The sequence below is a fragment of the Larus michahellis genome, chromosome 12 (genome assembly GCF_964199755.1).
Source record: "Larus michahellis chromosome 12, bLarMic1.1, whole genome shotgun sequence".
Classification (NCBI taxonomy): Eukaryota; Metazoa; Chordata; class Aves; order Charadriiformes; family Laridae; genus Larus; species Larus michahellis.
Genome location: NC_133907.1, coordinates 2,872,704 through 2,885,977, shown reverse-complemented (window position 1 = coordinate 2,885,977; position 13,274 = coordinate 2,872,704). Strand labels below are relative to the sequence as shown.

Below are 13,274 nucleotides of genomic sequence, written 5' to 3'. Positions count from 1 at the left end.
GGAGCAGAGGGGCAGAATCACCTCCCTCACCTGCTGGCCAAGCTTCTTTTGATGCAGCCCAGGATGCGGTTGGCTTTCTGACTCGAAGCCACTGCAAAGTCCTGGTTTTGAAGGGCAATTTGAAGAAGCTTGTAAGGATGTGCTCACCCGCGCTCTGAGCCAAAGGCAAAGCAGAGACCTGGGGCTGAAGGAACGGAGCCCCGTGCCCTGCAGAGCAGCCGAGCCCCCGGTCAGCCCCCGTGGCCGGGGCAAGAGGGGGCAGATGGGGCTGGGCCAGTGAAACGCTGGCTGCTCCTGTGCTTCAACTGCCGAGCCCAAGCCGGGTCAAAGTCTGGGCACACGGAAAGGATGCGGTCCCTGACAGCACGGTAACGGTAACGGGAGAGATTTCAGGAAGGAGAATAGAACGGCGGTGAATGAACTTTTCAGATAAATTATAGCTAAAGAGGAATGAAACATTATGGTTTCAATTACCGCTGTGCCCAGCCACGCAGGTAGTAATTCAAACAAGAAACAATTGGTGGATTGTCACCCTCAAATCAGACACATACCATTTAATTCCATTTACTGAGGGTTCACTGACTGTATTTTGAATCAAATACAGCCATTAATGTGCAAAGATCTGAAAAATGCATGTGTCCCTTTTACAAATGTGACAGCGACACACTAATTCCTGTAAAACCTTTTTTCTTCAGGTTGGGCTGTTCCTATTGCCTGTAGTTATGCAGATATCGCTTATTAAAAGTTTTAGTATGCCAAGCTAGTTCTTTTGAAATGGCTTGCGCCTTTTTGTTCAGGGCACACGAAAAGCACGGCCAAATCCAGTCTTATATTCCGTCATCCAAACTTAACAAATTGATCCGAATGCAGAAAAAAGCCACTTTCATTAAAACAATTAAATCCTTACTATTATTGCCGTATCTGGCTATTACAGCAGAGATATAAATCATCAGGTAGAGGAGCTAAAAGCTTTCAGATAGAATTGCTCCAGCATCTGCCCCACGCAATGGGCAGAGGAAGGATGACGTGAACCGGGCTTCTTGGTGGGCAACGCTGCCGCCGAAATAAAAACCTGACGTGTTCCTAAAGTGAGTATTATTGCGCTGCCTTGGTTTTGCTCCAGCAGAAAAGCGATGCATGCCGACGGGCAGGGTGAATGGGAGGCAGGGCGCTCGGGACGAGTCCTCGGGTGATGCCCCCTGCCCCGCACGGCCGTCACGGGGTGCCCGTGACCCTGGCTGGGCTTCACAGCCTTGGAACCGGGCAACGGCACTACACAAAGCTAAACCCATGCCACCCCCCCCCCCACATCCCAGCAACAATTTCCTGGGTGAAAATATCCCGTTCAGTGTGACATGGCGGAATGGTTTTGGCACAAAGATTTTGGGGATCACCTGGAGCACTTTTGCTTTCCTTTTTAAAATAACACCTGCTAAGATATCCCGTGTGTCTGCACCGTCACACACCCTCCAGGGGGCCAGGCAGCGTGCTGCCTAATAAAATCAGACCTTCCCACGAAACCGTGCTTGCCCTTCTCATCCATCCGAGGTTGCATCAAAGGGCAGATTGTTTAAATACAATTTCACTGATTATTGCGTGGGTCATCAGAACGGGATACAAAATTTCAAAGGCTTTTCTCCTCCTCCTGCTCTTCACATCATTCCAGGTCACACTTCCCTACAGGAGCTCCCTGGTGACTCAAGGACGCTTCCAGGCAGCAGAACAGCAAAGGAGCAGGGACGGACAGGCCAGCTCATCCTACACATTTTAAATTGCTTAAAAAGACCCGGAAGCCTTTTTGCAAAGAGAGTCTGTGGCAGGGACTGAAATCAGTGCTCAGCATGTGGCTTAGGCAAACAGAGCCGTCATTAGTGACTGCTGTCATTGTCACACTGGTGCAGACTGTTAATTCAGCACAGGAGTCATTAAAAACAAGCCTCGGTGGAGAGAGGGGCTTTTGTAAATGCTAGATGACTTGACACAAAAAAAAAGGAAGAAGACCCTCAATATCCTCCACTGCTCTGCATGTATATTCAGAACAAAAACTCCCAGGAATTTGCTCGGGACGGGATTAGGCGCCAATTATTTTCTTATGCTGAAAACTGTTAAAACCCAAGCACACTTTTCTTCACCCCATAACCAAGGTAAGCTCATGGGCCGTTCAAGAGGTCCTTCTCTTCCCGGAGGGTGTCACCACTTCCAGAGCTTTCACCCCAACTTTGCCCCTGGGTAGAGAAGGCGATATCACCGTGCCCAGTGCTTCTGCCAAGCTGTGCCATCAGCTCGGGGGGACGCTGGCTCCATGACACTGAGCGTGTCTGAGCGTGAAGGGCTCAGTCTGGTCCCTCTCCTGCTCCAGCCCCAGCCCAGGGCTTTAATTGCCTCTGAGCTCGCAATTAAAGAGCAGCCTCCGCTATGCTGCATGGGCGCCCCTCCGTTAGAGTTCCTCCTACCAGGTGCTTTTAATTTATTTGTATTTCCAGCAGCGATAATTGAGTTATCAATTTTGTACTCTTTTGGGCCAGAAGCAAAGAGATCAGAGAGCTATTTTACACACCTAATTATAGATTATTTCCCACAGCTATAAAACCACAGAGACAGACCCAGAAAACCTGTCGCGAGGTGCTCTGTGCCCTCTTCATCTCCACTGACTTCTCCCTGTTGCTCCCTTCGTCTCCAGGCTGAACATCCTCCAGACAAAACGGTTGTCAAAAGCAAGGGATACCTATTTCCCCAGGGGACAAAACCTCTCCCCGCCCCAGCAGAGAGCTGCTTAAAAATCAAATTCAACTTATACTTGAACAATCTGCTTAAGCCTTTAGCACCTCGTCGAGTCAGGCTGAGGTTCATCCCATTCCTGTGCAGTTTGGGGATAATCTGGCTCATAATGGTGGCCTGGGGTCCTGCCGAGGAGTGAAAAATTTGATTTTTTTCTTTCCACTTCTGTTTTTTTGGGGGGGTTGCATTTGGCGTGGCCCTTCATGTCCCAGTTAGCTCCCCAGTCCCCATGGAGCCACCTTCCATCCCAGGCGGGTCCGAGCTGCATCCGCAGGGCAGGCAGAGCCGCCTGGAGCACGCTGCAGTGCAGAGCGAGCACGAAAAGTCCAGCAGATCCTATTTTTATATTTACGGAAAGAGACGGGAATCGTCTGTGCGTCGGTATTAGGTTTCTGGTGGTGACACGAAGAGGCCATCCAAGATGTATGACCTAGCAAATGTGCTGCAATGCACACATCACATTTGTTCTCCGAGTAAATAGATATTGTCCAGGGTACATTACATCTGTGCCTTCATGTTTAATTTAATGTAAGTGAACTGCCTTAATTTCTCTAAATTGTAGTAATAAACATAATGCTAACAGTGATATTGCTAATAATTTATTTTGCAAGTGATTAATCAACAATGAACTATTTTAATTACCTGTTCTGAAATGCCAAACTCTAAATTAATTATGTGTCATTATATGAATTCATATGTATACACACACACACACACTTATATGTGAATTCCAAGGCTAATTAAAATGAATAAACCACCGGATTTGGTGAACACATAGCCCTGAGGGGGGGTCTACTCTGCCCTGCTCTTCTGCCTTTTTGCATTTCAGCCTCGGCACAAAGAGAATGAGATTCCAGGGCTTTACGCAAGTCATTTGTGCTCCTGAAAAATATATTACCCAGAGAAAGTAGCCAGCTCCCGGGGTCCCACACGGCAAAGAGACGTGGGAGCAGGGCTCGGAAGCGGAGGCTGAAGAGCGGGGCTCTTCCCAGTGATCCCTGTGCCGGACCTTGGAGTTCCCTGGGAATAAAACCAAATGGGATCGAACGAGGGAGAAGCAGATGATGCAGATTCCACGTCCTCAATTGTTTGCAACAATTTTTGGAGGGGAACTGGGGATGAAATTAGCAGATTTGGGGCACAACCTAAGAGTTTTCCTGGGAGGGGGGGGCTGGATCTAGAGATGCTAGAAGGCACAAAGGGAGAGCGTTGGGGTGTTTAACAGCAGGAGCTCCCCCAGGTGCCCCGAGACCAGGCTGGGCAGAAGCGGGTGGGCACCTCTTTGCATTAAGACTCAAGCCCAGAGTCGATGGCCAAGAGGTCCCCGGTCGCCCAGCAGTGTCCCCACCAGCCGCCGCGGTCCCCAGGGGGTCTGTGCTCCCCACGGCACGTGCGGCAGTGAGGGGCAGGGGAAGGGCAGGGGAGGAATCTCTAATTTAGGGGTACGGAGCGAGGCAGCTCCAAGGCAGTTCTAACGCCTTGTGGCACGGGCTTGAAGAACAGGATGATTAATGAGAGCAACGGCGTGAAGGAACCAGAAACTAAGTAATGAGACCTTTATTTGATATATAATACCCCTGGGACCTTCTATAAAGAGAATACCAGGAGTAGGGCTAAGTTTCGCCGGTTTGGGAATGCGTCGGGATGGGGGAAAGTACTGCTGACGTTGCAGTCAAGTGCCTGGGCTGTGCGCAGCCGGGGCCGCAGCGTTGCTCAAAGCAAGCCCGGGACGTGTTAATTTGGTCATATATTTTCAGAGGGTAGAAAGACACCCTGCCTTTTGATTTAGTGTGCTGCGTGGATCTCTGCAACGCTGTGGGTTTAAAACGCAGTGTCCAGAGCCTGCGTCAGTCACCTGCTGGTTGAATTCCGGCTGGGAGATGAAGAAGCCATTATATACATAACAAGAAACTTCCAGCCAAAAATTACTTATGGTTTCAATTGAAGGAGAAGAAGTTGCTGATAGTTTAGGTATGGATGTCAGAAACACAGCAGTTAGCAGCAGAGATGAATGAGAGATTGGGAGGTGATAACTTAGATAAATTGGTGTCTCATCCATATGAAGGAGACAGCTCATCCTCGGTTGCTGCCGAATGACATGAACAGCGGAGCGTATATGGATACTAAAATACACTGGTCTTAAAGTTAAATCCCCAAGAACCATCGGAAATAAGTCTCAGAAGCCAAAGTGAGATCTGATGCACACTGCAAAAATATGCAGTCTGTCAGAGCGGGCTGCTCTCTCCATATAACTTCCACCGTTTGTGGGACAATTATAGAGAAAACGATACTGTGATCTGTAAAGCAGTTCCTGGAGTGGTTTTATTCACTAACTCAATGCTATGCATAATCATTGCCAGCAACGTCTCCAGAGGTGTGCGCATAATAGAGAGACATCAAGTCAATGAGTCAAAACATCAGAAAATAAAATTCAGATGAACATCGCATTCAAAAATTATATCATCTGTCATTTAACACTGTCTGAAGACCTCTTTATTGAAATAATACATCTAAACCAAAAGTTACCCCAGGCAGTAATACCGTATTGCGCCGTGTTTAGGATCTACCAGGACCTGGGGTTTTCTGCAGCTTGAGCTGGCATCCAAAGGCTGGGCTACGAACCCTACGGGGGTCCCAAGCTGGAGCACCCATAAGCGGCGCAGAGGGGCAAGGCAGGGCGCTGGGAGGGTCCCTTCCTCTCGGGTACCCACTTCAAAACCCGCCAAAGTCAGTAGTGACCCCCCAGCGTCACCCATTTCCTTTGCTGGGCGGATGTGAATAATAATTTCTCTTTTAAGCCCCAAATTAGCCTCTATAATAGGCGTCGTATCCAAACGCAAAACGAATTTGCCCTCGCTGACATTACACTTCACTGCATTAGAGCCTTCGTTCCTCCTGTTCCAAAACACCCGTCGAGATATGAAGTTTCCCTTTTCGAAAATGCAGGTCTGGAAGACCTTTAAATCCCCAAAATGAATTCTTGTCGTGCCGTTTTCCCAAAGCACCATGTATAGCATCGTCCCTGCGCTACAGCTCGAAAGGAAAAATTCCCTGCAGATGCATGCATCCGAGGGCAGGAATATCTGCAGGGATATCACAGCATGGGCCAGAAGGCAAGTATATATATTTTTATACATATGTGTATATATATAATGTGTATGTACGTATATATGTGTATTTTTTTCTAATATATATATACACACACATGTATTTTTTAAGTAGAAGGCTTTTCTTCTAGGCTTGGTTTTCTCTTAAACCACATGAAACCATAGCCTATCCTGTTGTACTAAAGGGTAAAAAAGTATTGCCAAGTTGGTTATAATTTCCCACAAGTTCCTAGTAGTGGGTACAGAGACAAAGAGGGGTTTTCTCCCCACTTTTTTGCTCACTGCCCAGATCTCCGGTCCCACCCCGTGTGCGGGCAGGTGCCGGTGGGAAGAGCCAGTGCCGCGTAATGGGTCCGAGTTGCTCCCGGGTGTGAGAATGAGCAACGAGCATCTCTGCTGGAAGCAAAATCGGGAGCTTGGGCGAGCTTTGACGCTTAGACAACAAATCTCCGGGTGCGCTTGAGGGTTCATTTTTCATGGGAAAACGCCGGTGAAACGAGTGCTTTGCTGCTTATTTCTTTATTGCTCATCGGTGCTCCTCCTTGCCCTTCGCTTCTTGGAAAAGGCATGGTGTTTAAACGGGCTGAAGGGCGGACGCTGTGAGAGAACTAAGCCACCCCTTTAATCCCAGAGGCTTCATAAAGGGTTAATTTTGCTCTCCGGGAAAATCTCTGTCTTCCCAGTCCACTCGCCTCCCTCTCTCCCCCATCCGTCTGGGCTGCCTCCTCCGTACCTGAAGGCATGCTTGCCATCCTTCGAAGAGGTAGTCTCCTCTAAAAAAATCAATAGTTAGCGTTGTCTTTAAATAGTCTGACATTTACCTTTACTGCAGTTTTCTTTCTGGGATTCCTCAGGCATTTCTATCACCCCTGTACATTCCATATTTCTCTGCCTGTGGCCACCGAGCAGGAGCTTTGCAAGGGCGACAAACCTGCTGGGGTAGCTCTCGGCCGCGAATAAGGAGACTTGAGCAAGATAATTGAGAGGACTGGAACTGACTAATAGGAGCATCTTTAATTTATGGAAGGCATCAAGTGAGAATAATTACAAGCAAAAGGGTAGCGCAAATCCCTGAAGAAAATATATCCTGACTGCAGCTTTCCCAACAAGCAAATGTGAACGCCGGCCCAAAGGTCAAAAATAAAAGACTGTGAGCTTCAACCTCCCGAGCCATCCACCTTTCCTTTCCCCCCACCCTTGTCAAGAAATTGCCTAGGGGTTCATTCAGAAACCTGCTGGTTGAGAGCGGGGCTGTTTGCAATCTGGGAAAGTTAAGCAAATTAGCAGAATTATCAGGTAAGAGGCAATTCTCCACAGCCTGCAAAGCAACCGCTTGTTAAATTAGCTCGCACCAGAGAGTTGCGCTGATGGAACGATGGTGGCGGTGTTTGCAGAGGGAAGGCTGTGCAGGCATTTTCTTTGAAACCACACTGCCCCACTCCAGCTGAAAACTAAAAAAGGGGAGTTTGCGCGGATTCCCCGGCAGGCTGGGACAGGCTCCCTGCACAAATGCGCTGGAAGAGGCTTTTGTCTTTTACACGCGTTACTGCTACCCAGTTCCTTCTGAAATAATAATAAAAAATATTAAAGAAGAAAACCCAAACGCCTTCAAACTAGCTGCTTCTAAAAGTAGGGGCTGCGGCAGGAGAGCCGACGGCAGGAGAGCCCTGGAAGCAGGTGGCTGGTTGTACCCGCTCCCCGCTGGGACTCACAGGGATGCCCGGGGAATTGCAGCTTCACCGCCCCCGGGGAGACTTTGGGAACGGGTCTTTCGGCAGCAGAAACAGGAATCGGAGTCCTCCAAGACGCCAAGGAGAGGGTGGCTCACACATCTCTCTGATCACTCAGTCTCATTTTTATATACTCTTTAGCTATTGATTTGATATTTTTATACCTTATGTAGTGCACTTAGCACAGAAAAAAATGGATTAACCAAGTAAATGTGCTTTATTAGCGGGTCTCTGATGGAAAATTATGTCAGTTTTCCATTTAAAAGATGCATCAGATTAATTCACTCATGAATCAATTTGTCCACGCTTGAAAAACTACTAACACCCCACATAAAAGTTTCCAGCGTCAAACTGCATGCTGGCTGTAACAATCAGAGTTTTAAAACGAAGGAAAGGTATTGCTGGGAAGTCTTTAGCCCTTCCGCGCCAGCTGAGAATGAAACGCTCGTCCCCAAAGTGAAGAGCGGGTGCTACCCCAGGCTGCGCTCCCACTCCTCTCGCGGGAGCTGGAGCTGCCTTAGCAAAGTCACACAGCTCTTGCTCCTACTCTTTGAGTAAAACTGCGATGGCGCAAGATCGGGAGCTTTGGTAGCCAACCTGGGGAGCAAAGGAGCCAGTATGAGCTAATTGTCCCGCAGTAAATTGTCCAGCAACCAAGCGTCCCTTAGCAAGGGGGTGGCAGAGGCTGGGGGCAGGGCAGCCCAGGAGCAGGAGGATGCGCTGCCTTAGGAAAGGGGGAGAGGAATTAATTCCTTCCACGACGCCGAGGAGGGACTGCAGGATAATTCATTATTTGTTCCTGAGCAAGTGCAGCACAAGGCCATCTCTTACCCCTGGCAAGACATCAGCTCACGGCTGAACACTTGCGTATTTGGGAAATAGTTTCAAACCTCTCCCCCTCTCACTCTCACTCTTCCCCCACCTTAGCGGTGAAAGGAGAAAGCAGAAGCTCTCTCTCATGCACGGCACACCATGATTTATCGGAGGGGGAGGGCAGAAACAGCCGGAGGCAAATGTTATCGGAGGGAGGTGCTAAGTGATGTGAAATACCTGTCCCACATGGCTGGGGAAAAGAAGTCCTTGGTGTTCCGGCTTTTGTACCTTCAAGAGAAAGGCTGGCCACGCTCTGCCTCCATCACTCGGTTGCTCAGCTCGGTGTAGCCCACCTGGAGCCGATGGGGCTCCTGTGCTCAGCCCCAGCTCCGTGGTGCAACCCTACCCTGCAGCCCTGGGACTATGGAACATCGCATTCCTCATTTTTGATGTTGTATAATAAAAGACAACTACCTGTAGCCAGCTGAAGTGCCTGGGCATCCATTAATAGCACACGCATAAGGTAAGAATACTTTGGAACAGGCTGCCCAGGGAAGTGGTTGAGGCACCATCGCTGGAGGTATTTAAAAAATGGGTAGACATAGTGCTTAGAGATATGGGTTAGTGACGGGTTTTGTCAGAGTTAGGCCGATGGTTGGACTCGATGACCTGAAAGGTCCCTTCCAACCCAGGCAATTCTGATTCCATGATTCTAAGAGCAGATGAACATTAAAACGAGGAGTCTGTCTAATCCAGGCAGACCGACTGCATAAGAAAATAATTTTCACGGGGCACGGACAAGCTGTTTTCTGTTGTAATTCCATTTGCTGAACACCCCAAAATGCAGGATTTTATTTCGTGGGCTAAAGAGGAGGACTCACCCACACCCAGGCCAGGGTGTTATTACAGCTCGGCGCTGCGGCAGTAACTGAGGTAATGCATGAACCCGCCGAGCTGCCACGGCCGGCCGCACGCGTGCTGTCTGGCCGCCTCAAACACAAAGTAAAGGACGTTTGCTCAAACCTCAGCCAAAGAAATACACGAGGACACGTTTTATCTCGCGGTTGCAAACAGCTCAGGCAACAGCCCCGTCATCGATGCACAGCTCTCCAGGGCTGGGCAGCAGAGGAGCATCCCGTGCCCGGGAGCCCAGGCATCCTTCTCCTGTTCTTGCCTGGATGTGCAGAAGATACCGTCACCCAACCCTTTATTCCTTTGGAAAACACGGGCAGCACATCTCAATGTTTAATCCAAACTAATGTCCTACGGCTATCACGTGCGTGATTATGGCAGTCATTTTTAATTAGGGGTTGTGTCAATAGTATTGACATTTTCATCGCTTTTGGGGGAAGCAGAGGATATTTTCCTGCAGCTGAAGTCCCCTCTTTGCAGTTCTCTAGCCCTCCAGCTGCACCCACTGTGCAAAAGGGCTGTGCGGCTTATTAAAAAAAATGCAAAAGTATTAAGCCCATTCTCTCTGTAAGTTAATCGGAGCGACTTACGCAGCAGCAAACTCCAGGAATGCAGAAATGCAAGTTCCCTCCATCCTCTGGCAAGTCTTACGATCTTATTCTGATTGCAATATTTATTATTAACAGAAACGCTGGCAGGACCTGGGAAACGCCGGTGGCCCTGCGGTGAAGGGGATGCTCTCCACAGCTGGCTGGGAAGCGGAGTCGGACACGGATGGCTCAAGCCAGCCATGGCGCTCAGTGATAAACACTCTGCAGGAGCTATCCTTCACCCAGAAAAAAAGGGGAAGGCAGGTCTTACGTTTATTGGTCATAGTTTTTCAAGAGTCAATAAAGACCCACTAGCAAAGGCACGGTTAGTAGCAGGATTATATATTTTTTTTTGCCTATCGCAAAAATACCTTTGGCTATACATAACACCAGTAGAAGGTCCGTCTTCTGCCCAATACGTCAGGATGAATCTCCCTCCCAGAGGATGGTCCTGGTGTAGACGGTGCTCACATTGCACAGTTTTTAATGTCTTTAACCATCTTTAGCTTTGTATCCTGATAGCCCCTTCAGGCTATATGTCAATGCCATCTGGGAGGAAAAGAAGAGACTTCTGCTCAAGCGGTAATGCAGACCTCTTGACTAAAATTGTGCTTCCTTCACTTGACAAACTGTCAGCACAGAACAATTATCTGCCTGTTGGTTTGCTTGTCCTTGCTTTTCTCTCCTCTCAGAAAAACAACAACAAACCAACAAATGAAGGAAAAGGACGCGCATCATAAAACTCCCCGGACAGAATCCAGCCGATCTGACTGCTCCGCCCGGAGGTGTGCTTGCAGATGCATCGAACCCTTCTTTACCACCTCTTTTGCCATCTTCTCTTTCGACACTTGCCTGATGAACGCTCCCAGGTCTTTGGGACAGACAATGTGCGTCTGGTTTTATCTGTCTTAAGTCCTGTACAAATACGGTGGATATTAGAGTATTAGAGTATTTAGGCAGATGTGTTTAGAAGCTCTAGATTATGAATTGCTCCTCAAAATAACGTTTGCATTTGCCGACCAAGGTCTTTATTACAGAAGAGGGTCAAGCAAAAAAGGATTATTGCTGCTAATTATTCACTGTTATTTAATATTTGCACAAAAGGTTTGCAGGACCGAGTCCTCGGGATTGCCTTGTTTGAGAAGCTAATAGGGTTTCCAGGAAAGCAGCAGTGTCTGGCGGGCCATCAGAGCCGTCTCTTAGTGGATATGGAGGACAATTAGATTTGATGTAGTTACGGGGTGGTTGGCTAAAGGCTTATGACGACTTCGCCAGGACCTGATCCTGGGGTTTTCAAAGTCAGCGGTGAAACCTCCACTCAGAGATGTGCTTTTTGGCAAACCGAGTGAAGCAGATCCAATTTTCATACCCCGGGCAGGTTCATGGCCTGGGCAGCTCCTGGCTGAAATGGGCAGCCCCGAGCCGGCTCCGTTTGCTCCAAATCCCTGCTGTTACATCAGGAGGGACTGGGGGGTGAGCAGGGCTGAAACACAAACTGTTGGGAGGGTCATGTGTAATATTTTGGCCCTTGCCTTAGGTTTGTCCCTATATATTTGCAGTCCCTAGAGAATTACCCTGAAGTCTACCAACTGCCTTCTGCTTGGGCCTCGTATTTCCTTGATGAGACCATAATAGGCTGTATTGTTACAGAAATTCCTTGGAAAGTGAATTGAATTTCCCATTCCATAAAGATAAAATTAGACAATAAAAATACTGGCAGAAAGCTTCAAGCATGGGTGCCTGGAGGTGGGATCCACATTTAAGCACCCAATTACATGGCCCAACTTTTGTAGCCCCTGTGTATTCGTATCTTCTCCAGCTTCAAGAGAACGGGAAGCTTTCCTGCTATTTAAGGCTCGGGTGGTTTTGGGGGTACCTAAATACAGACCACGCTTCTTTAAGGAGAAAACATTTTCATTTACATTCCATGGTTTTGTTCAAGTCGTGACGCCTCCAGCTTCCCCATTTGGCGTTTTTTTACTAACTTAATTACCATCACCAAGGAAGAATTTTAATAATGGTGTTGTTTACATTGGACGCGGCCCTGGGGAACGAGAGAGAATAACCCAGATTGCGGGAGCAGGAGGGAGGAGCGTGGTATTTTGGAAACCCCGGCCACAGCCTGCTGGAAGCATCTGTTTCTACTCAACCTTTTCCTCTAGAGTCCCGACATCACTCACAGCCCAGACTGCCAGCAATTAGGGACTTGTGCTGAGGATTCCCTTCCCCTCGTGCTTTCATCCCCATCCTTCCCTGTTTGTGAATCTCGGGACCGACAGCGCCAGCGTTAAGGTGATGTTTGCTCAGCTCATGCACGTTCCTGTCTCAGCAGGTGCCTTGGCTTGAAGCTTCTGGGATGGAAATCAGGAGGTGGGATCGGGTAGTGCTCGGCACTGCTAATTGCAAAGCAAATAATTGGCAGGGAAAGACAGTGTGTCGAGATGTGACTCGCAGCTACAGAGGTGGTGGCCACTTGGCTACTTTGCCAAGGGCAGAGCGGTGCTGTGTGGCTGCAGCTGGAAAGCCGCGAGCATCCGTACTACCCACGGCTGCAAACGGGCTCCATGCTGAGGCGGGGATTTGTTGGAGCTGCTCCTTTTCCTCTGTTTGCAGGCCCCAATGTCAGCAAACGCACATTGCAACACCTCTTCTATTACACCAAGTCAAAGCCCTTTTGGATGCGTTGTTGGGCATCTGGAAAGATGTTGCGTTTGTGGAAGAATAAAATAAAAAATAAAAATCAGTAATTTCTTTTACGTGTTTCCAAAAAATCAGCTGGTGGCATGAAGGAAAACATCCTTCTCCAAAGGTTCATCCATTGCTTCCCACTTTTCAGGGTTTTTTTTTTAAAAAAGCAGGAAATACTCTGATCAGTTCTGATACAACCGCTTCTCCTTGCTGGCGCATTTACATGGCAATAGCGATGAACCACAGAAAGGGAAGAAAGTACCAGAACAACTTAGTACCTCCATCGTCCCGGCAGCAACCTGGGCACGTATCTGTCATCACTGTTGTACGGATCCGGGCTCTGCCAAAGGGGGTCTCACCACAGAAGACGGTCTCACGTGTGGCAGCTGTAGAGGCACTGGCGACGTTAAGTGAAGTTTTGACACCTTAGCAGTCTTCTCAGTACGAGAACGGACCACCGCATCCCAAACGAGAGAGCTGGAGACCTGAGCCCTCAGCCCCACGCGTGCTCTTCAACCTGAACTTGTTCTCGGGCAGAAATACCAGGTAGGGGCCCAATCTAATTGAAGTTTGTGGAGAAAACCCCCACCATGTAGACTTCAGTAGGATTTTGGTATGGACGTTTAGGCACTGTTAAAGTGCAGAAAAATGAGCCA

The 13,274-nt window shown here is 48.6% G+C and overlaps 1 long non-coding RNA gene across 5 annotated transcripts in view; it reads right to left on the bottom strand.

The window, feature by feature from the left end:
• LOC141750125 (uncharacterized) overlaps positions 1 to 13,274 on the bottom strand; it is a 54,478-nt gene that overhangs the window by 21,141 nt on the left and 20,063 nt on the right. The gene's annotated exons all lie outside the window — the stretch shown is intronic.